This window comes from Babylonia areolata, chromosome 3, assembly GCF_041734735.1.
Source record: "Babylonia areolata isolate BAREFJ2019XMU chromosome 3, ASM4173473v1, whole genome shotgun sequence".
In the NCBI taxonomy this organism is placed as follows: Eukaryota; Metazoa; Mollusca; class Gastropoda; order Neogastropoda; family Buccinidae; genus Babylonia; species Babylonia areolata.
In genome coordinates, this window is record NC_134878.1 from 39,600,801 (window position 1) to 39,621,899 (window position 21,099).

Sequence of the window (21,099 nt, forward strand, 5' to 3'; positions counted from 1 at the left end):
ATGGCACCCCAAGAACCCCTCCCAAAACCTGGAGGGGGTTAACCTGGTGTTCTCTTGACCCCCTCCCGGGGGGGTCACTACCTTGTCGTGGTCGGGAGGCTTAGTGGCCAGTGATCGAGCGAGCTATGTCGGCGGGGGCATCAGTGCTTCTGGGGGTTTACTGCTCTAGTCCCAGGTCTTAATTGGCAGCCTACATAGCCATTGTAGCTGTTCAGGCTGAATAAGTGGTGGTTTTCGTACTGATGCCCCTGATAGGGTTTCCCATGCCGAACAGGTCGTGGGTGAGGCCCAAACTAAACGTTACCCACTGTCCCTTTCGCTATTCTCTATTCTTCTTTTTACCTCCTCTTTTCTGTCCTCAGCTCCCCATCAAGCCTTCTTTTCCACATTCTTTTTTCTCTGCGGCCTTCTTCAGGCCCGCCGTGTTTGCCGTGCGGCGCGACCTGTGATGGAGGGGAATGAGATCTTGGGGATTGAGAGAGCACGCTGCTCTCAGCACATCCCTTTGGCTTGGACCTCTCCTAAGACAGGCGGCACACATTGGCCCGTGTGTGTCAATCGGCTACCCCTTCGTGGGGCTGGGTCAAGACTGGCAGTTTGGAGGCTAGCGAGGATAACCCCCGTAGTGCTCGGTTCTCTGTCCCCGGGAGCTGGGCATGATCGGGGGGGAACACGTTGGAGCTAAGCTGTTAGTCGTATATCCCTCCCGAAACCTGGAAGGGGTCAAGCTGGTGTTCCCATGACCCTGGCCCCTAAGTTGGACCCCATGGTGGGTGGGAAAGGGAGGGATGAATATACAATTATTAAAACCATGACTTCCGAACAAATACACCCCCCTAAACTTGGCAAAAGAAGGAGACCAGGAACTGATGACTCGGACTCTGATTCGGAGGTCGGTGAGACCTCTGGATTTTGGCCGTCGTGGCTTGTGGTGGAGGGCGCTGTGGTGGACAAGCCCTTGTCGGCTCTCAGCCCCTTCGCGATCCAGAAGGGCTTCCAGTGTCTGGCAGGATCACTGAAATCTATCAAGAGGCTGAGGAGCGGAGCATTTCTGGTGGAGACAGAGTCCAAAAGGCAGACACAGCTTCTGCTCAAGGCGACCACTTTTGTGGATAGGGCGGTGAGGGTTTCCCCTCACGAAGGACTGAACTGTTCAAAGGGGGTCATCAGATGCCCGGAGTTAGGAGTGTCTGAAGCAGAGATCAAGAGCGAGCTGTCCTCTCAGGGAGTGACCGACGTTTACAGGGTGGCAGTAAGGAAGGGGTCGGACAGAGTCCCGACCAACACATTTTTCCTCACCTTCTGCTGCCCGAATGTCCCCAAGGACATTCGAGTCGGATACCTGCTGGTGAACGTAAGCCTGTATGTGCTGTCCCCTCTAAGATGTTTCAAGTGCCAGAAATTCAGACACGTGCGGGACCGCTGCAAGGAGGAAGAGGCGTGTGGCACCTGTTCAAAGGCGGCGCACCAGGGCGAATGCGTCAGTCCAGCCCGTTGTGCAAACTGTGGAGGCGACCACCCGTCCTCATCAAAAGACTGCCCCGCCTGGAAAAAAGAAAAAGAAATCCAGAAGGTGAAGACGGAGAAGAAAATTTCTTTCTTTGAGGCATGAAAACAAGTAGAGGCCGCATTGCCTAAGGCGTCTTAAGCCTCTGTTGTCAGACTCAGGATGGTGGACGTTGCGGTCCAGACGACGTCCACAGGGATGCAGACGGACGACGTACCTACCTTGATAGAACCGTTGGCCTTGGGTGGAGGCGCTGTGTCCACCCCTTCCCATCCTTGTTGGCGGTCCTCAGGGGCTGCTGGGTGGGAGCGGAAAGCCTCGGGCGGAGGCATGTTGTCCGCCTCCCGTCCCCCCCCCACCCCCCGGCCACCCTCGCCCCACCTCTCGTCTGCCTGGCCCTCGGGCTGGCGGGAGTGGCCAGAAACCCCCCGTACCTCCAAAACTCAAGGAGGGGAGGGTTGTGGCCTCGGCGGGATCGGGAAGAGCTGAGGTGGTAGATATTCCGGCTTGGTCAGAATTGGAGAAATTAAGTTAAAAAAATAGATACACGATCTTGGCTGACCTTGAGCCACCGCAAGCAGAGGAGCAGGGGGTAGCGATGGATTAGGCTGCTGCTTTATTTTTTTTAATGGCAGTGGTCCACTGGAACATCCGTGGGTTCTACGCCAATTTCCAGGAACTTCAGCTGCTTTGTCGTGCCTTGAAACCTTCAGTGCTGGCGCTGCAGGAGACTCTGCAAAGAGATGGCAAGGTTTTATCTCTCTCTGGTTTTAACTCCATTTTTAAACCCGCTCAACCGAAGCAAGAGGGATTGACGGGAGGTGTCGCTCTTTTTATACGTAAGTCCCTTTTTATACAGTACAGTTCCTTTAAGCACCCCTTTATAGGCGGTGGCAGTCAGAGTCACACTTGAGAAAACCATCACTGTCTGCTCTCTGTACCTTCCTCCTTCCGTCTGTGTTCTGAGGCAGGACCTCATGAACCTGGTTGACCAGCTCCCACGACCGTTTCTACTGTTCAGTGGCCACTCCCCGCTCTGGGGAAGTGAGATGACATCAGCCCGAGGTCTTCTTTTGGAAAACCTTCTCTCCGATATGGACCTGTGCTGTCTTAATGACAAGTCACCCACTTACCTTCATCTGTCCTCTGGAAAGCTCTCGTGTTTAGATCTGTCGGTCTGCGATCCATCGTTGGTCCTGGACTACGAGTGGAAAGTGCATGACGATCTGCACGGGGGTGACCACTTTGCTGTCGTCCTCTGCCCCACAGATGGGGAAGGTGACTCTCTGCCTGACCGCCTGAATTATGACAAAGCTGACTGGGGAATTTTTACCACGAAGGTAAGAGCGGAGCTGCAGGAAGAAACAGTATTAAAAAGCAAGGACCCTGCTGACACTCTGACTCAGACTGTTTTAGACTGCGCCAAAGCAGCAGTCCCATCGTCTACCTCCAAGCCTCAGATGCCAAGAACGCCCTGGTTCAACGCGGAATGTCGGGAGGCCCGTAAGTCTCGGAAGAGAGCGCAACGACGCATCTTTCAGAGACCGGAGACCGATAGCGTTCGAACCCATCAACAGCTGAGGGCGAAAGCCAGGTATGTTTTTAAAAAGAGCCAGAGAAAGTCATGGAGAGATTTTTGCTCTTCCTTAACTCACTCCATGCCAAGAGTTTTTCCCCTTGCCAATCCCTGAAAACCCAGGGTTTGTATAGGATGGGGAAAAAATTGTAAAAAAAACAAATAAACACCAAGACAATTAATATTTAGTATATGTATGCAAGGAATGTTGTTCCATATGTGTGCAAAAAATCAAAGTATTTACTCACCATCTTGATGTTGATCGCGGTATACATATTTTGTGTATTTTTTAGCATTTTTGCACCCATCAGAACGGTACACCAAGTGCCCTTGAACATGTTCCACATTACATTCTAACACAATTTGAGGAACTGAAGACCTAGTGCATGCAATGAAGTATGAACAGGTGGTGAAGAAAGTTGAAATTCACACATACAAAAAAAAAAAAAAAAAAATGTCTCTACATAATGAAAAAAAAAGGAGTTCACTGTACACAAAAGCATGATGTAGTATCACCGACAATAGTCTTGTCTTGAGTGGAAGAGCTCATGGCAGGTGATGCTGAGTCCTGGGAGGGAAAAAGGAAAAATTGTCAGTCCAATCACTGGTGAAAACACTTGCAAAATCGTCCGTTTCCTCAGTGGTTTCATCGTCTGTGTCTGTCTCATCTGTTGGCACATGTTCCTCACTTTCCTCTCCATTGTAAACACTCTCTTCAGCGGCCAAATCTATTTCTAGTTCATCGGGATCTGGTTCAAATTCACTGTCCGAAGAATCAACATTATCTCCTTCGACACCAGAGCCTTCAGTTTGGATCATTTCCAAAGCATCTTCGACGCTGAGTAACATTTCACCTCTCCGACCGTGTCGAACACTTTGCCGTGACACCATCTTGTCAAACAACTTACAAAGCTGACAGGGGGCACGCTTTGTTATCAACTGCGGTTGAGCTTATCGCGACACACACGCAGCGTGTGTGAATGAAAAGCTGACCAGAGGTGACGTAAGATATCACATCTGCTTTTGATTTTCGCATCCGACCCGTCACTCCGACAGCACGACTTTTTAAAATCCAAGTCCGCATATGCGGACATTGGCATCCAACGCTTTCTCCGACGATATCCGCATATACGGACAATGGCAGCGAGTGAGTTAACCTCCAACACACCCAAGAAGAAAGTGTGGAGGGTTTTAAAAAAAATTAAGGGCAAAAACGTCTGCCCAACTTTTCATCACCTTAAACTTTCAGACGCTATGGTCACAGAGAAGAAAGCAATTGCCAATTTGCTTGCCTCCACAATTGAACTGAACTCGAGATCTGCTAACAAATCTGCTCGGTTTCTCAAAACCAAAAACCTGACAGAAAAAACACCTTGCAACTTCTCTTCCGACAACACAGAGAGCTACAACCTTCCTTTCACTATGAATGAACTAAAATTTGCCCTTCAGACCTGCACGGATTCCTTTCCAGGAATGGACAAGGTCCATTATAAACTCTTAAAACATCTTCCCGAAACCTGTCTGGACGCCCTGCTCAAAGTTTACAACCACATCTGGATCACAGGCTTTTTTCCACCCTCCTGGCGGAAAGCCCTCATAATCCTGGTGCCAAAACTGGGAAAAGACCCCTCGAACCCCTCCAACTACCGCCCAATAGCACTGACCAGCTGCATCTGCAAACTGATGGAGAAGATGGTCAACGGTAGACTGATGTGGAAACTAGAGACTGACGGCCTTCTGGCAAAAGAACAGTGCGGTTTCCGCAAGCATCGCTCTACCGTTGACCATCTGGTTCATCTGGAAACCACCGTAAGAAATGCCTTTGTAAACAAACAGCATGTGGTGGCCATATTTTTTGACTTGGAGAAAGCTTATGATACCACCTGGAAATTTGGAATCCTCTCGGACCTGCACAAGCTCGGCTTCCAAGGACACCTGCCCCAGTTCATCCACAATTTTTTTGCAAGACAGACAATTCCAGGTGAGGGTCGGCACCACCCTGTCTGACATTCACGAGCAGGAGCTGGGTGTCCCGCAAGGGAGCATTCTGTCACTGGCTCTCTTCAGCATCAAAATTAATGACATTGTTCAATCCGTTCAGAAGGGATCGGACAGCTCGCTGTTCGTGGACGATTTCGCCTTGTATGCAACTGGCAGCACGTATGCCAGCATCCAGCGATGGCTTCAGCTCTGCGTCGACAAAATCCAGTGTTGGGCAGAGGAGAATGGTTTCACTTTTTCGTCCTCCAAAACTGAATGTATTGATTTTCATAACTTTCGCCAGTTCTATCCGGACCCTGAAATCCGTCTGGGAAAATCCACCATCCGGGCGGTCAAGGAAGCCAAATTTTTAGGGGTCGTCTTTGATCAGAAGCTGAACTTCCTCAGCCATATCAAACAGCTGAAAATATCTTGCCAAAAAGCCCTGAACATCATCCGAGTTGTGGCACACACGGACTGGGGTGCTGATAAGAGAACTCACTTGCACCTCTACAGAGCTCTGGTCCGGTCCAAACTGGATTACGGAAGTGTAGTATACGGCTCGGCCAGACGGTCCTATCTGAAACTGTTGGACCCTATACACCACCAAGGGCTCCGTCTCAGCTTAGGTGCTTTCCGCACCACCCCTGTGCACAGCCTGTATGCAGAGGCGGGGGAACCACCTCTCTCCAACTGCAGACTGAAGCTGACCCTAAATTATTATTTGAAATTGTTCTCTGAACCTACAAACCCTGCTTACGACGCTGTATTCAACAACCCTTTTGACAAGAAATTTAAAGACAACCCAAACTGCATCCCTCCTCTTGGACTCTGCATTCAGCCGCACTTAGAAAATGCCGATCTGGATGTCGGTGGCATCTCAGATTTCTCTAAGTTCCCTGACAGCCCTCCGTGGACCTTTAGAACACCTGAGGTCCGATTCGATCTGGCCTCATACCGTAAAGACTCCACCAGTTCTCTGGCCTACAGAACTTACTATTCGGAACTCTGCCACAAATTCCCCACTTTTCAAAGCATCTTCACTGACGGTTCCAAGTCAGAGGACGGAGTCGCTGCATCTGCGTTCTGTCCCGCCTTTCCTGACCGGCCCTCAACGGAACACATCCTGTGTGACAGCTAAGTGTACACTGCGGGACTGACCGCACTGGTTTTGCCGGTAAAAATGGTTCTCTCTTCGAAACAAAAGAGATTCATGATCTTTTCCGACTCCTTGTCAGCCCTGGAGGTGATCGCCTGCAGGAATATCACTCATCCCAAACTGCTGGAATTTTATGAAGCTTTTACTCTCACAACGAAGAAAGGATACGAGGTTGTGTTGGCCTGGGTTCCCGGACATGTTGGCATTCGTGGTAACGAAAGGGCAGACCTGCTGGCCAGGAATGCTGTAAAGAAAGAATTATCCAGATCCTTTGTACCATACACAGACATGAACTGATGAAGCAGAAGGTGAACACTTATGTTAAGGATCTTTGGCAAGAGGAGTGGAACACCCAGATGGACAACAAGCTCTTTCAGAACCGTCCAGACCTAAAAGAGACCCTCCCTTCAGGGGTGAAGAACAGAAAGACTGTGCTGTGCAGACTGCATGCGGGGCACACTTTTTTTTTTTACTCATTCTTACTTGTTGAAGGGGGAAGAGGCCCCTCGATGTATTCCCTGTGATGAGCCTCTCACTGTGAAACACGTGCTCCTTGACTGTTGGGATCTGCATGACGTTAGACACAGACATTACATGGCGGTTTCTTTGAAGACCTTGTTTCGTGATGTCCCTCCATGGGTGCTGATGGACTTCTTAAAAGAAGTGAACATTTTTAACCAGATTTGAAGGTTTTAAACCATGGAAGTTTTTTTTAAACTTTGGAGTGGAAAGTTTGAAGTGGTGACTCGTTTTAATTGTTTGTTTTTTTACCTATGTAGTAGTTATTAACGCGGCAATAGCCTTGAGATGGCCTTAGTGGTTGGCGAGGCTCTAAGCACCATAATTTCATTTACCCCAAGAACCTCAGGCATGGGCTTAGCCATACGAACCAAACTTGCATGACAGCTTGACAGCCTTCCACGTGGGATAAACGACAGGCTGATGACCCTGCGTCTGAAAGTGTCCAAGGATCGCTTCACCACAGTCAGCTGCTGTGCCCCAGCGATGACCAACCCTGATGACATCAAAGAAGCTTTCTATGAGGAGCTCAGCTGCACCATTTCAGCGGTAGACAGAAAGGACAGGCTGATCATCCTTGGGGATTTCAATGCCCGTTTCGGCTTGGACTTCTCCTCATGGCAAAAAGTCCTAGGACAGCACGACACTGGCAAGTGCAACTCCAATGGACTGCTTTTGCTCTCGCTCTGCGTGCAGCATGGACTGACCATCACCAACACCCTTTTCCAACAAGCAGACAAGTACAAGAACACATGGATGCACCCCTGCTCCAAGCAATGACACATGCTGGACTATGTGATTGTCCGGCAGAGGAACAGAGGTGATGTTTCCATTATACGCTGCATGAGAGGAGCAGTCTGTTGGTCAGACTATCACCTGGTACGCAGCAAGATGAACATCCGGCTTGCACGCAAGCTCCAACCAGCCAGGCAGAAACCCCCTAGGAAGCTGAACATCCACCACCTCCCTATCACCAAGGACGTGCTGCAGCAGCAAATCCAAGCAGCTCTCCAAGAAATTACTGCATCAACTGATGTAGAAGAGGTATGGAGCACCTCTAGAGATGCTGTGTACACAGCAGCAGCTGACACACTCGGCTTTGTACAGGAGCTACATTTCCGATAAAGACTGCCAGAGGAAGGAGAACCAGTTCTTGCAAACCAAGCAACTCGTACAGAAGAGGCTGCGTGAGATGAAGAACACCTGATGGGAGAGAAAGTTCGAAGAGCTTCAGTCAGCTGCTGATGCTCACGACATGAAGACCTTCCATGATGGTCTCCGAGCTGTGTATGGGCTGAGAGTCACAGGATCAACCACCCTCCTGACAGACAAGAAAGACATCCTTGCCCGCTGGGCAGAGCACTTCAACACCCTCCTCAACAGGGACTCGTCCGTATCTGACAAGGCAATTGCAGCCCTCCCACAGCTACCAGTGAGTGACTCGCTAGCTGCCCCTTCCACCAAGGCCAAGACCCAGAAGGCCCTGAAGCTGACTACATCAGGAAAAGCACCAGGAGCGGATGGAATCCAGGCCGACATCTACAAGTATGGAAGCGAGGTGCTGACAGACAAGCTGACCACCCTGTTCCAGTCTATCTGGGAGAGAGGGGAAGTCCCCCAGGATTTCAAGGATGCTTCAATTGTCCACATTTACAAATAGAAGGGAGACAAAACATCCTGAGTTAACCACCGTGGAATTTCTCTCCTCTGCATCGCCGGCAAGATTTCGCCCGCATCATACTGAACAGACTGGTTGACCAGTCATCCCTGAAGCACAGTGTGGCTTCCGCTCAGGCAGGGGAACATGTGACATGGTGTTTGCTGTACACCAGATGCAAGAGAAGTGCCATGAGCAGAACAAGGAGCTCCACATGATCTTTGTAGACCTAAGGCCTTCGACACGGTGAACTGCCATGGTCTGTGGAAGATCCTCCTGAAGTTCAGCTGCCCAGAGCGCCTAATCCAGCTGATTGTGTCTGTTCTCCATTCTCTTCTCTGCCATGCTGATTGACGCCTTCCAAGACTGACCGGGGCATCTACATTCAGTTTCGCACAGATGGCAAACTTTTCAACTTGCGGCAACTCCATGCCAGGTCCAGGGTGTTTGAGGCACTGTTGAGACATTTCCTCTTTTCTGATGACTGCGCTTGCTGCACACACCCATGAGGACATGCAGTTCATTATGGACAGGTTCTCAACCTCCTGCAGGCGCTTTGGACTCACCATCAGCCTCAGCAAGACCGATTCCATGTACCAACCAACTAGCTCACAGAAAGCCAGTGCCTCTCCCCCACCTGCAATCAAAATCGATGACACAGAGATCAAGTCAGTCGACAAGTCTTGCTACCTGGGCAGCACCCTATGCAGCAACGGAGCCCTTGATGCAGAAGTGACGCTGCGCATCGCCAATGCCAGCTCTGCCTTTGGCAGACTCAACAACAGGCTGTGGAACAATAAAAGCATCAGGCTCAGCACCAAGATGAAAACCTACAGAGCTGTTGTGCTGACCACCTTGTACTGCTGTGAAACATGGACGACATATCACCGTCACATTCAACAACTTGAGCAGTTTCACCAGAGATGCCTACGAAAGATCCTTGGCATAAAGTGGCAAGACAGGGTCTCCAACCTCCAAGTCCTAGAGAGGAACGGCCTGCCCAACATCGAAAGCCGGATGATCCAGTGTCAGCTACGCTGGACAGGACACGTCCGCATGACAGACAGCAGGATCCTGAAGATGCGTTTGTATGGCCAGCTGAAGGAAGGCCACCGTGAACTTGGAAGACCCTGCAAGCACTTCAAGGACACCTTGAAGACAAGCCTTAAAGCGTGTGACATAGACATCGCTTCCTGGGAAACTGATGCCCTTGACCACTCTTGCTGGAGGATGCTGTGCTCTAGTGGCATAAAGACGTTTGAAAACAAGAGAACGCTGGCCATTAAGGAGAAGCATGAGCGAAGGAAGCAGGGCTCAAGTTCTGGAGATGTTTTCCCTTGCAACACCTGTGGGAAGTGCTGTGCATCCAGAATCGGCTTCTTCTCCCATATGAGGACACACACCGACAGATAAGCCTGCCTGCCTACTCATCCGTTGGACCGACAGGAGACTCCATCAGATATTCATATACTACACGTTAATAAGCAGAGAATGAAGTATTTCCAAGTTGTGCATTGCGTAAAATGTCAATTGTTCTTACGAACTAAATGATCCCGTGTTGCCTTTGTAAATTCACCTTTGCAGTCAGTATAATACCGATTTAATTCTTTATGGAATATTATGACTGGTAAGAAACTGTAAAACATTTATAAAAGCAAAACTTGCGTTTTGTACCAATTTAGTATATAATATTTTGTATATAATAGATGAAATTAAAAATGTTTGTTTCCTCTTGACCCCAAAGGGTTCTCTTATTTTCTGTACGGTATCTGTCATCTGCCGCAGTGTCCTACAAACGGAGGTATAGGACAGCATCAGCGCGGCAGCAGTCAGTCACAAGTACTGTACCGCGCGAAACGCTTTCCTCTGGCGACCCCTTATACCGTGCTTGCGTAACCCTGGCTTGCTCTTGCCTTGCAACTCTTTGTAAGGGGCTGTCTCATGGCCAGAAGTGTGATAAATGATTATTAAAAACCAAAATCTAATTATGTTCCCACCCACCTACAGCAGTCAACTTTATATCAGTGTGATCAGTATGATTTATTCTATTTTATTGTGAAAAGAACGGTTTTGTTGCACACATTTCGGCCATTTTTGTATCTGGCCTGGACAATGCCTTTGCTGGTCAAAGTTTGACGCCTTTTTATTTGCAATAATGATAAGAGAAAGTCAACAATCAAATGAATAGATATCAACAATACTGAACACAACATATTTCAATTTGCAGATGATACTCAGTTGCTATTTGAAGGAGATAGATTATCATTTGAGAACATAAAAAAACATTAGATTTGGGAATATCTCTGGACTGTTTATGAACACTGAAAAAACTTTTAGGGAATAAAGTCTTATCAAAAGTCAAGCATATGCGTCACCTAAAATTGGACTGGAACCGCAAACAGTTTAAAATTCTTGGAGTGTGGTTCACTGCAGACCTGAGACAGTGAGTAGAGCTTGAATAATTACACTGAAAGATTTTGGAAGTAAGAGAACTTTTTAAAAATTTCGTTAAAAGAAATATCACACCTGTTGGAAAAGTGGCCATATTGAAATCATTGAATCATCTTTGGATTTTGTTGCCAAATCTACTAAATGATATGATAAATGATCTTCAGAAGTGATGCTTTAAATTCACAATACTTTAATAGAATAATAAACTAGACTGGATCTCGAGAAAAACTACTATTAAAAGTGGCATAGGTATTCCATCTATTAAACATTTCATAAGTGCTTTAAAACTTGCTGGGGTTAGAAAACTTATATTCTGCAAACAAATGAAAAACCGTTATAGAAGTGTGTCCAATTATTAAAGATTTGGAAAAGTACAGCTCAATTCTTCCAGTTAGTAAACATAGATTAAACGCCTTCTGAGTAGATACACTCAAGGCATATAAACAGTAATAAAACAATGATATTCAGGAACTGGTTGGATAAATGTGTGTATCGTGTTGCCAGTTTGACCAATCCTGATTGAACTATCAACAGTTCAGAAATGCTCACGATATCCAGACAAATTTTGTACTTTTCGGGGGGTGCCTTTGCGCGATTATAGCGTACTGCAATAGAATGGGTATGAGTCTATGTGGTAGTAAGTTCAGAAGTACATGTAAATCTCTGAGCACAGATAATCTGCGTATTTCTGTGGCATATGTCTTATGTGTCTTGATGTGATTGGTTTATATGGAAGTCTAATGCTGTAATGATTTGATCATTTTGTCACCTCCATTATTTATGTTTTGTTGTTTAGAATTAAATAATCACTAATATGACCTAATTTTAATTCAGAGAATGAAGGGATCTTGAATATCACCATTGTGACCTAATCTTGATTTATTTCAGATAATGAAAGAATCTGAATGCCTTCCATGGTAAATGCTGAATCCACCAAAGAAAAAACAGATTTCTACAGTTATGGACAAGCACTTGGGATCGCCAGTCAGCACTCTTCCTTCATCCAGTGACCAAGGTTTTGATTCTCCAGCCCCATCTGAAATATTGAAAGGTTGGCGCTGTATCAGTGTATGTATGGCGTGTGTGAGTGCACATGCATGTATTTACATTATTATACAGTCAAAGCCGCTTATATGAAGTCAGATGTAACAAATGCTGGATATAATGAAGCAGAAAGGTTGGTCATGGCAAATCTTTTATTCATGCCTATTGCAAATCATATGTTCCCCATGCATAAGCGGATCTACGACTCCGCGAAGCATAATGTTACTGCTTTTGTTGACACAGTGAAGACCACGTTCTATTCGTCAATGGTGTCCGGTTCACGCACGTGCAAGCAGTTGTTTCAGAACATGACGTCCCTTCTTGGCAAGACCAAACCAATTTCGCTACGTCTGTCTTGGATATAAAGCTCCTTCCTTTGCAGACTTATTCTGTAACAAAATTTTGACCATTAGAAACAGTTTCCACTCAGCCTTACAGTCACACAATTTGTCTCCATCTTTCTCTGATACCCCATTCTCTGAGTTTGATCCTGTTACTGAAGACTTTGTGAGAAAAAACTATTTTGCACACTACTCCAAAAACATGTGAGCTAGATCCAATGCCCACCAAGTTTGTTCCAACACTCCGACCCTCTTCTGCCTGCTATTACTCATACCATGAATGAATCTTTCATTTCTAGTGTCTTTCATACTGAATTTAAAACAGCCATACTGAAATGTCAACTGAAGGAAGCAAACCTAGACCCTAACGACTTGAAACATCACAGACCCATCTTGAACTTACCATACCTCTCAAAACTTCTAGAAGGACTCTTGCTACATCAACTTTTCTGTCGTTTGACCTCTCACTTGCTACGCAGCGATCACCAGTCTGCTTACAGGCAGAATTCTCTAGATCAAGACAATTTATGTTCTTCTACTTTTGGACCTTTCTGCAGCCTTCGATACGATAGATCACGATTTCATCTTTCACATTTGAATCAAATGTTTGGAATTACAATTACACTGCCCTCAACTGGTTTCGATCTTATCTCTCTGACAGAAAGCAAATTGTCCTTGTAAACGGAAATAGATCTTCTGAATCCACTCTTAATTTCGGTATTCCACAAGGCTCTGTGCTGGGCCCAGTGCTTTTCATATTCTACACCACTCCACTCACACCTCGCATTGACACTTATTCCATCTGTCATGAAATGTATGCTGATGATACTCAAACATTCTGATTCCCATCCAAATTATGAACATCTGATTCAAATTCTCCAAGACTGTGTCACAGAAGTAAAAAATTGGATGACAGAAAACAAACTGAAACTAAACGATGATAAGACTGAAGCCCTCAGACTCCTTCCTTCATCAGTAGATGCCACTTCCCTGCCTTCCATTGTCAATCATGGAAACTCTTCTCTCATTCTCTGATCATGTCCGTGACTTTGGCTTTTTCCTTAGTAAAGATCTTTCCATGCAGTATCACATCAGCAAAACCTTTCAAGCAGTCTACTTTGAACTCAGATGAATCAGCCCCATACGCCACTACCTCAAACTCGATGCAACCAAAACACTAGTTAGTTCATGCATACTCTCTAGATTTGACTATTGCAACTCTCTTCTCATTGGTTGTCCGCGAACACTCCTCAGATCACTACAACAGGTACAAAACTCCGCTGCCAAACTGATTTATAAAGCAAAAAGATCTGCGCACTGCACACCCCTTCTAAAAGAGTTGCACTGGTTACTCCGAGAGCAAAGAATCAAATACAAAGCTGCCTGTCACTGCTACCATGTCATATCTGGAACTGCACCCCTTTCAGATCTTTCAGATCTATGTACCATCCCATTCTCTTCGGTCTGCTGCCCATGATAGAACCTTCTGTATCACAAAATACAAAAGAGAACAGGTGGTTGAGCCTTTTCATCATCAGCTGTTCAAATATGGAACTCTTTGCCTCACCACATCTGTCACAGCCCCTCACTGCCTTCCTTTAAATCTAACCTCAAGACATTCCTCTTCCAGCAGCATTTCCTCTGGACCTCTCTCAATCATAGAAGTAGTCAGTTGATTGTGTAGGTATATATATTTGTAATGCTGTATTGTTTGTGGGTCAAATATAGGTATATGTATGGATGCATGCATGTATGTATATATATATTGTACATACAAGTTTGTATGCGCATATATGTGTTTATTGTGCATGATTCATTGATTGTGAGTTGAGGACTAAGTGTGTTCTGTATGCATGTGTGTGTGGATTGTAAAGCGCTTTGTGCAATGAGGAAAGCGCTGATAAATGTTCAGTTATCATTGTCATTATTATTATTATTATGTTCGGCCCCATGAAGAGTTCAAGCTGGATATAGTGAAGTGGTTACTTTTGTTTTGGGGAACCATTTCTCATAAATGGTTGGTTAGTTTGCTGCGATGTATATTCCTTCATACAATCCCTGTCTATCCTTGGGAGATGGAGGAGTGTCCACATAGGCATATGAAATGCAGAGCTTTCTATGCATTGCTTTAAATAGATATCACAAGTTTATAGGTGTGTTTGATCTGCTGCATAACCCTAAGGTTGTTTAATTTTCTTTCACAGCTTCACATACACGTAGGTAGATTAAAAGTTCACAGTATTTTTTACTGTATGTTTGTTGTATGATAAATGTCACCTTGGTAATTCATAAGCAATAAAATTATATTCTAATGTCCTGTAAAGCGAGTGGTTGCGATTGTCGGAACAGAGTGGTCGACTCATGTGGGGTCAGAGTTTCAACAACTGTAGACAGAGGAGAGATGCTAGAGGGATGAGGGTGGGGTGAAGGGGAAGGAGGGTGTCAGGTTTTGATTTCATAGGTCATTTCATCATGGCATCTGCATATCACTAAAGTGAAAATTTGAAATTATTCATGAAGTTGAAAGAAAAGTTGATGGAGAAAAGTCAAAGATTTTCATTTTCTTTTCAATACCTTATTTAGACAATATTTATTTTTGGTTATTGTGATTTCTTTTCAAGCTGTGACAAGCACAAAAAATTGCTTGAACTTGCAGTGTGAAACAGTAAACGAACAGTGCAGAAATCCCATTTTTCCCCCTCCACTTTCAGGTTGTGGCGCTGTGTGAATTCTTTTGACAATCTCTTCTTCTGAAGTCTTCAGAATAATGCAGTAAATTTTGTTCACCTGTCTTATTATCACTTTCTAAGCCTTGAAATTGCAATATAGGCCTATGTGATCTGTTTATCCTATCTATCTATACTAGGGGATGGGGGGTTGGGGGGGGGGATGCGTGCATGTGAGAGAGAAACACGATATGCCAGATATAACAAATCAACCTGATAGAAATTCATTATAACCGTCGTGTCGGATGAAATAAAAGTTGGATATAACGAAGCAATTTTGAATGTCACCGGCAATTTGTTATAACTTTATAAGCGGCTTTGACAGTATGAGTATGTATGTGAGTTTATGTAAGTTTGTGCCTGCCTATGTGTGCGTATGTGTTAGGGTAGCTGTTAGATACACATGTATTATTAAAATGTATGTATGCAGTGTGTGTGTGTGTGTGTGTGTGTGTGTGTGTGTGTGTGTGCGTGAATGCGTGTGTGTGTGTGTGTGTGTGTGTGTGTGTGTGTGTGTGTGTGTAGTCACATTTTGGTGTGTGTATGTAACATAGATGTAATGTTTTATGTTAACAAAGCGTTTTTGTAAAGCACCTAGAGCAGGTTTCTGGATAGTGTGCTATATAAGTATCCATTATTATTATTATTATTATCATTATTATTATTATTATTATTATTATTATTATGTGTGTATTATATGATATATATAATAATTAGTATATATGTGTGTATGTGTAAAATATAATGAAAAATACCACTTTTCATGAAATGGATTCAAAATGAAATGAAAATCACATCTTATTTTTCTGGTTGTTTCTTTTCTGGGTTCATTGTAAATTTTGTATAGAATATATTGATATAAAATGGATACAATTCTAGACAAAGTATGATATCAGTGGATTTTTATTTTATTTAATGTAACAGTAATGACAAAATTGCTTGAAATGTTCACACATTTTCTTATATTGAGTTGTAAGTGACGGGCGCAATAGCCGAGTGGTTAAAGCGTTGGACTGTCAATCTGAGGGTCCCGGGTTCGAATCACGGTGACGGCGCCTGGTGGGTAAAGGGTGGAGATTTTTACGATCTCCCAGGTCAATATATGTGCAGACCTGCTAGTGCCTGAACCCCCTTCGTGTGTATATGCAAGCAGAAGATCAAATACGCACGTTAAAGATCCTGTAATCCATGTCAGCGTTCGGTGGGTTATGGAAGCAAGAACATACCCAGCATGCACACCCCCGAAAACGGAGTATGGCTGCCTACATGGCGGGGTAAAAACGGTCATACACGTAAAAGCCCACTCGTGTGCATATGAGTGAACGCAGAAGAAGAAGAAAGAAGAAGAAGAGTTGTAAGTGTTGTGAATTTTGTCTGGGTCTTTAGAAATTAATATATCAAGATCACACACACACACACACATATATCATATATATAACATATTTGGTATGGCCATGTCAGTTTGTAAAAAAAAAAAAACATTATTAAAAATGTTTTAACATGAAATAAGATTTATCTAACTATCTATTAATCTGTCAATCGATCTATCTGTCTATATATCTATCTATCTATCTGTCTGTCTGTCTGTCTGTATACATATATGTATATATATATATATATATATATATATATATATATATATATATATATAGATGCTGTTATTGGTACAATAAATGTTAATTTATGTGGTCTGGGGTCTCATGCATGAAACCTTACAACTGCAGTAGGCAACTTCACCACAGCTGGCAACTCTATAGTTCCTTACTTCCATTGTCCGTTGTAGGGTATGCATGGAGCTTTGTCAGAATGCAACAGTGCAGTAAGGTACGTTATTTTTATCTTCAGGAATACACGAAACTGTCAGCCAGTAGACATGCACACAGATAGTTTTTCCAGTCATTTCCTGCTTGAAGACAAAGAAACTAATTGACAATGAAAATAATAAAAATGAAAATTATTGCCTCAAAATGCAGTCAGTATGTTTGGAAGAGCTGCATATAGAATACATTATAACACAAACAGCTGAGACTGAAAACGTCTAAGGACGAAAACGTGGGCACGGATAACGCTTGACGTGAACGCTGTTGACGGGCAAAACTGGTAAGTTGTCAAGTTCAGCTTTCGAAATTAATAATGAGATGTGTTTACAACGTGTGTTAAATTTCAAAATCGCCAAATTAATGTGTGCTTGTTTCACAACAGCAGTGGAGGTAATATCAGAACTGCTTGTAGTGATTTGGATGACACTAAGTATGGAGTACAGATTAAAATACCACGGAAACATCAAACAGAATCATTATGACTTAGGTAAGTTAATTGGAATAAATGCACTTGATGAAACTGAAAGCTAACCTGAAGACATTTTAGAAACAATCATGAATCTTTGACAAAAATAAGATGGATCAGAGGAAAAGGAGAAATAAATCTGACATATGACATTTTTAAGGACTGACACAGTCAGTGTGATATTACTGCAGTTGTCATTGTTGCTTGACATATACTATATGCAGATAAAGGTTGAAGTTTACCATCAATCTCAGTTTTGTATTTGAAGGTGACTCCATTAAAGTGATGACAGTACCAGCCGACGTGGCGAAGTGGTTAGCGTCACGGACTGATAGCTGGGGGGACACGGGTTCGAATCCTAGCGGAGGTGGGTTTTTCGGCCCGTGACCGGCTCCTACCCAGAGTTGAGTGTGCTGTGGGCTTGAATGGGGAGATTGGGACCACACAGTCGAGTGTCTTCCGCTTCCAGGATGTGTGTTGCTCTAATTACCTGACCAACACTGCAAGTGTCTGTATCTCTCGGGCCTGGTTAACGCCGGGATATATGTTCATAATGAAAGGAAGTGTAGAGTACAGCTTTGTCACACAGTCCCAAACCAAAATGGACCTCCATAGCAACATCGTCATCGTCATCCTCCTCCTCCTCCTCCTCCATCATCATCAATATAAACAAAACAGTCTCAAAGTCTGTGGCCTTTCATGCCCTGTTCTCATGGTGACCTCAGTTTCGATACCACTCCACCTCCGTGCTTGGGGTGAGTCCTGTCAATGTCTTCAGTGTTGGCAGATTCATGGGGGGCTGTTGTTTAAAGGACGTAGTGGCGGTCTCCACTTTGGGAGAGACGCTCACTCAGTCTGGCTCCGTGACTAAGCCATTATTGTCGTTAGTAGGAGGCTTAGTATGTGGTGTCCTAAGTACGTTAAATCAGCAGCAGTGCAGGGTCTCCTCTGGTGTGTGGCCTCCTGGCGACCTAACATTGATGGTTCCCTGTGGACTGCTGACGCTGGAACTGTGATGGACGAACCCGGGTGTGGCCGTGTATGGAGGAATCTAAATGACCGGCGTGGGAGTAATGCCACTGAAATGGTGCAGTGGATGGGGCAGCAAAAAAAAAAACAACAACAAAAAAAAATTATGACAGTTAGGTTGGTCTTGTGTGTAAAGCCCAAATATGACTGATTTTCTTTACATATGGAGTGAAAGTCTAGCGCAAAACTGTGGAACAACATGCAAGGCAGTGTTAAAAAATAATAATAATAAAAAAAAGACCAAAAAGGGTTGCACAGACATGGGCAAAACTACCAGACAAATTTCATGAATTGAAGCAGCAGCATCAGTGCAGTTGGTAGGTATTGTATGTTTGTGGATTTTCCAATATAAGTACCAAAGCAATTCATACAACAATCTTGGTGCAAAACATTTTGTTTTCATTTGGATGTAATTCAATCTGTTACAAGTTATCATTTGATAATTATTTTAAAAGCGCAACTAAATATTGGTTCAAACTTTACAATAAAGCCTGACCAGCTTGTACTGATCAAGTTGTTTGAGAAAATGGGAATGTTTTGATTTAAAATCTAAAGGAGGATATAGTTGCTCTTGGCGGTGACATATTGCATATATCTGGGATGCCTTGATTTGTGTTGAAACTTTATCAGTTCTATGTAAAATCTGATTTGAATTGATAATAATGTATGACTAGAATTACTCAATTAGTGTGCTTTCTTACTATTATTGATTTCAAACTTCAAGAATTATTTGTGTTTATAGATCATGTACATGACCTTAAGTACATTGGTACTTGCAGGTACTGAATTGTTATTTCTTAACACACAACATACCTTTGGACATCAACTAGTTGATAAAGAATGTTTGGTAATGCAAAATATTTTTTCAAACTGCAGTTGAATTCCAACTCAAGCACTCTCATTCTGTCTCTCTTGTGCACACACACAGTGAAAAAGACACACTCATTAACCCCAGGGCTTCCTATATGACAAGATAACTTGTCATCGCAAGCATGTAAGCTTTGCTGCCACAGTGACGAGATAACTTGTCATTGAAATATTCTGACTTTTCCCTGGTTTGCATTCAGTTCGTTGACAAAAATACTGGTAGCTTTAGCTCAGGGAATCTTTCTAGATTCTATTCATAGCTAGAAACACCATCTACGTCATGAGGCAGTCCTTCATTTGAACATTTTGGTTGGGTTACTGTCACAGTGTTTGCCTGGCTCCTTTCCTCGCTCGCTCAACAAAATGTCGGACCCCATACTCAAGGCATGCGATTTTGGCGAACAGAATCAACCAAGATTGCTTTCTTTAGCTGATGCTCAGAAAGAATTGAAGCGTGAATCTGAAGAAGACATTGACGAATATTTGGATGATTTGATGAAAATAAAGAGAGCAAACAAGAGAGTGGCCAAGATACGACTATCAGTGAGTGATGCTGGCTGTACAGCTGTGACAGACGACAGAAAGTGGCCAAATTATTAGCAGGATACAGTGTGAGCGATTTTCTTGGCACTCAGCCAATGCAGTCTGATGAGAACTGGATTAAATGGCCGTGTGAGAGGGGTGAAGAGGAGGGTGGGTTTTGACTGAGGGGGTGTGGCCTCACATCCATATTATCACTTGGAGAAGTCACAATTCAGTGTGTAATTTTTTTAAAAAATTTTATTGTGGTTGTTCTAGCATGATTTTGTGTGTGCATATATCCATTTGTTCAGAAAATATGATATTTTAGTGCAAATTACCTGACTAATATTTGTAATGAACAAGTTGAAAATGTGACAAAAAACAAAACACTGATTTCAAAATGACAGCATATCACTTCAAAATATATAAAATGGGAAAATATCATGTGTTTTGTATTCTTTATTCTTTTACCTTTCAAAAAATAGATACTTTTATGGGTCTTTCTCCAATAACAAAGAGCACAGAATTTTTTGAAAATTTATGCCCTTTTTTGTGGAAAAAAAACCCTGGCAAATAGATTTCACTTAAATCTTATTTTCCTGGCAGCGAAAGGGTTAAAAATATCTCATATTTAATTTTACAACGATTTCTTTTTCAGTAGATCAGGAGTATGGGGACACTATGACTGAAAAAACCGCAAAACAAACCAATAACGTGGATGCTTATTTTCAAGGTATGCAAATGTTACAAGACAACTCTGACTCTCACACATTTAGAAAATGGAGACGTGTAATTTTTGAAGACTGAACATGCAGAAATAAAAGATTCTCTTAAAACAAAATCATTGAAATATAAGTGTATATATCTGCTAAGTTGACAATAATTGTTAGATATCAAACTGGCAATTTTCATGATGCTTGATCTTTTCTTGTTTTCTATGATAATGATAAACCGAGGTCCCGTGTGCAGCACGCACTTGGCGCACTGAAAAAGAACCCGTGGCAACGAGAGTGTTGTCCTCTGGCGAAATTACGTAAAATGAAATCCACTTTCATAGGCACACAAATATGTAAGCATGAACTCAAGGCCTGACTAAGCGCGTTGGGTTATGCTGCTGGTCAGGCATCTATCTGCTCGACAGATGTGGTGTAGCGTGTATGGATTTGTCCGAACGCAGTGACGCCTCCTTGAGAAAGTGAAACTGTATGATAATGATATTTATATAGCGCTGAATCTTGTGCAGAGACAAATCAAAACGCTTTCGCACCAGTCATTCACACGCATGCATAACTCTAAAACTGGAAAATCTGAAGACAAGGAAGAGGCAGAGAAGGGATGTGTAAGCTTAATTTTTTTTAGTTAGATGGATAGCGCTAATTCAGTGGACATGACTATTACTTTTTGTATGTCATTTAAAAATAGTTTATTGTCACTG

The 21,099-nt window shown here is 43.6% G+C and overlaps 1 protein-coding gene across 1 annotated transcript in view; it reads left to right on the forward strand.

The window, feature by feature from the left end:
• The first annotated feature begins 11,836 nt into the window (after positions 1-11,836).
• The window catches only part of LOC143280563 (microcephalin-like), a 48,598-nt gene continuing 39,335 nt past the window's right edge, over positions 11,837-21,099 (forward strand). The window contains exon 1 of the mRNA XM_076585255.1: positions 11,837-11,900. The gene's annotated coding sequence lies outside the window, so the exon portion shown is untranslated. The remainder of the gene's footprint in view (positions 11,901-21,099) is intronic.